At 48.5% G+C, this 3,827-nt stretch overlaps 1 long non-coding RNA gene across 1 annotated transcript; it reads right to left on the bottom strand.

Annotated features, from left to right (window-relative positions):
* Nucleotides 1-1,581: 1,581 nt before the first annotated feature.
* LOC128900234 (uncharacterized) lies at nt 1,582-3,193 on the bottom strand. The gene is made up of 3 exons (XR_008463243.1): nt 2,516-3,193; nt 1,813-1,828; nt 1,582-1,717 (listed from the first exon to the last, which is right to left on the bottom strand). It is a non-coding gene; the product is annotated as an uncharacterized LOC128900234 (long non-coding RNA).
* Between the last annotated feature and the right edge of the window lie 634 nt (nt 3,194-3,827).

The raw sequence follows: 3,827 nt of genomic DNA on the forward strand, positions 1-3,827 counted from the left end.
TCGGCCTCCAGGTGCTCCAGGTGCTCTGGGGCAGATTTCGTGCCACATGTTCCTACGGGGCCGGTTTGATGTGACGAACATGTGGAGAGGGAATGCAGGCGTCAGCGTTTGTGCTGTCTGCCCGAGGATGCTTGAAACAGCTGGGTACCTTGTCACGGCAAGGAACAAGTATTTGGAGATAATGATAACATATCAGACATGTCTAAGAAGCTGTTTATCTTTTTTTTTTATATATGTTTTCCCTCTTAGTTAAAGGTTACCGAATCAAAAAGCCGATGAAGCCCAAGTATGGCTGATGTTAAAGATCAGGACTAAGTACCAAACCCAGCTTGGCCAGGCTTTCTTGAACCTGTGCAATTCTGGGAGTCTGCAAGGAGGCAGCCTTACAAAATGATTTGTACCAGCACGCTTGTCCTGGTGTAAAATCCTCATGTTGGGGTGTTTCGAGCAGGTCCACTGGAGCATGTGCAAAACAAACGCCTTCAAAACGCACTTCAAGGCTTGTGAAATTTTGAGCGGGTTTGAAAGACCTCTAGGTACCAACAGAGCAGGGTGAAGCACAGGGACCGGACACTCGGAGCCCCCCAGAAGCCCCATCACTGCCTGGGAAGGTAGCCCAGTTCATCCCAGGTGGAAGGCTCTAATAAGCCGGTAACGTAAAATCAAACGACAAGAGCAGATTTTGTCACCTGGGCTTATCCAAAGGTCTTCTCTTGAGGGTTATTAAAGCTATTTCGGACGGCAGCAGTGGCAGTGGCTACCCTCCCACACCAGATGCTAGCCTGCAGCCCATGAGAAGAGACCCCAACCAGCACCCCCACGCTGCCCAGGTACCGAGCAAGGCTCCCACCAGCTTTAGCATCCAGACACGTTTGTTAGGAAGACTCAGCAGCAGTTAAATAACAAACGCTGAAAAGTTTGGGGAAGAAAGGCAGCAAACTGAACTTTTTTGCATTTCCCAGAGTTTTTTTCCTCAGACACAAAGACAGATTTCAGGGGGAACTGTGCCAGGCTGGTGACTTTTCCACCTTCCAGCTCAACCCCCTGCCTCCCCTCCCTGCCCACCCTTCGGACGCACATTCATATCTGGTCTGCGGACAACAAAACCCAGGAGAGCCAGCAGCTGGGTCTTACAGGGGACTTCTCCTCCTGTGGCCTCGAAAATATGGGTGGGGAGAGGGGAAAAAGATTTCGGTTGTTAGCGCTTTGCTCTTTTGCCCCGCTAGCTCAAAAACAGTTGCAGAAAGACAAGATAAGGAACTCTGTGGTTTCAGCTTCTAACCTCAAACAGCGAACGCTCCTCAAAAACAGTTTACTATGTGGTCGCGTTGCTTTGAAGAAAGGATAAGGAGCCCAACTGAAAAAAAAAAACAACTCAATAGAGTAATTGGAAAATAGTATTTAGTCACAGAGGAGCTGTAAATAAAACAGAGGGTGCTCGGAGGTCTGAAAGCTTCAACAACAGCCCAATAGCATTTCTTTCCCAAGAGGTTTCTTCTTCTTTTAGTCTTGTTGAGATGCCTCAGTCACTATTGATACAGGCACCTCCTCCCAACAACCAGTTAAATTGTTATGCCCTTCCTCAAATCCCATTAAAATAGATGCTTTTCAGCCTGTGCCAGGAATACCGTTATGTGAAATATGCTAAGATATTGCAACTTCTATTCGGTTTATTTCGAGTCAGTACGATGAAGCAGTTCGAGACAAGGCTCTGGGGCTGGGGAAGAACACGGAAAGGAGAAGTTCATTAATTTATAGTAATTTTGGACCACTGAGTTTCATTTTCATGTGTACCCCTAGCACCGTACTCACGGAACAGGTTGAAGATCTAAAAAAAAAAAAAAAAGAAAAAAAAAAGAATTAAACACCGATAGGTTAACTATAGCACTTACAACTTGACAGATAAACAGATGTTGCCTAAATGCAGATGTTGCCAGGACTGCCGTAACAGCTGACTTATACTGATAATTACTCGTTAGACTTGTTCAGTGGGTAGAGCTCCGCAGCGGTGGAGTAAAAGGCTGTGTAACAGGCTGACTCCTTCCACCCGGCTCTGAAGAGCAACTGAATTTCTATGTCGGCTTCCCTTTTTTTTTTCCCTTTTCCCTTTCATTTTTAATTTCAGTGCTGTTAGTGTCTTCTGACAGCCCCCCCCTTCCTCTCCACCCGCTCTGGGTACCCGCTCCGTGGACGTAGGTCCTGGGGCAGGTCCCTGCTGCCCATGGGGGGGTTTTCGGCAGCTGTGCCCCATCCCCACGGCAGCCGCTGAGCAGAAAGGGAGGTTCAGAGCAATCGACCTGAGGGATCTTGTCCACATCGGTCCCCCTCCCACCTGGGGCAATGCCCTCGCTCCGTGACGGGTGTGACAACCAAGCTTCAACCACTATTTTGGGGCAGAAAGTGCAAAATCCCGCTAACCGGCGCAACATGACTCAGCTGGACCGTCCCCTTGACCCGAGGGGTGAGACTTGGAGCCGTGTGGGTCTGCGGACAGAGGAGGCAATGGAGCACCAACTGAGCATCCCAGGCTGTGTATGCCATGAGCAGTAACTCCTGTTGGTAGTCACGGGCGCTCCAAGCATAAACGCTGCTTCGCACATCAACGAGTGGTGGGACCCAGAGAGAAAAACAGATTGACTTGATTTAAAGTAAACAAGAAAAAAAATAAAAATCCAATCAAATCCTCGCTTCTTGTTATCAGAAAGGCGCTGGGCTGTAGAAACACTGCGTTGTAGATTAGCTTGTAATAGTTGACTTTGAGGTGTGGTCTTTTGGAAGGAAAGAAAATGTACCAGTTTTTCCTAAGGACTGGAAAACATCAAGAGCTATAACATATTTTCTTTTACAGTCCATCTTCAGAGACTGAGGGTGATTCAGCAGTAAAGCTGGATTGTGGCCAAACGTAGCTGAAGAGGAGTCCCACTTCCAAGGTGGAACGAGTCGCTCCGCTCCCAGTCACCGAAGAATCCCAGCTATGGGTCTCTGTCCTCCTCCTTGGGACACCAGGAAATTGCCACCTTCCTTCCCAGGGAAGCTGCCCCGCTGGGATGGAGTGAAGGGAAAGGAGCACATCCACACTTTGCTTTCCACCTGTCTCCTTTTGTTGGTGAACTTAGACCGAGCAAGAGCTGTAAATGAGTTTTAAAAAAAGGCAGGCTAGGCTTAAATGAAAAAACCTCCTTTCTAAGCTGGCTTTTGGCTATTGTCGGCTTAAGCAGCCCAGGCGCTGGTGGGTGGTGTCGATGGCTGGGTGGACCCGCTGCTGGTGGAGTGATGCTGGAGTCGGAGCCGGGGAAACAGCCCAGGCGCGGCCGCCAAGGGGAGATTTCAGCACCCTTTGGCCACAAAACCACCACTCCCCTGAGCCATCTGTGTATAGAGAGATACGTAGACACGCACGTGTGGGTTTTTTTTGCAGGGCAGGGTCTGACACTTCCTCTACGGGTTTTGCTGGGGCAGAGGCACGCTTTGCAATGAACAGGCAGGGTTTTTCCCTCCCTTTTGAAGAGGATGCCAGGGAAAAAGAAACCCTGCCTACTCCAAGCCCCAGGAGACCACACCTGACGTGTCCCCCATGAGAGCTCTGCTAATCCCCCCACCTCCTGCATCCCCCCGGCATCGCTTTACCAGGGCTGGGATACCTTTCCTCTCTGGTGAGTGGGCGTTTCTCTGTGCTTTTCCTTTGCCATCTGGACCCACTGTTTGGCCATCATTGCTTTCTTATTTCATACATTTATTAATTAATTTTAAATATATATACAGATATCATTATATATATTTGTTATATATGTTTTGTTGTATATAATTCTATCACACATATTTTTTTT

The sequence above is a fragment of the Rissa tridactyla genome, chromosome 1 (assembly GCF_028500815.1).
Source record: "Rissa tridactyla isolate bRisTri1 chromosome 1, bRisTri1.patW.cur.20221130, whole genome shotgun sequence".
In the NCBI taxonomy this organism is placed as follows: domain Eukaryota; kingdom Metazoa; phylum Chordata; class Aves; order Charadriiformes; family Laridae; genus Rissa; species Rissa tridactyla.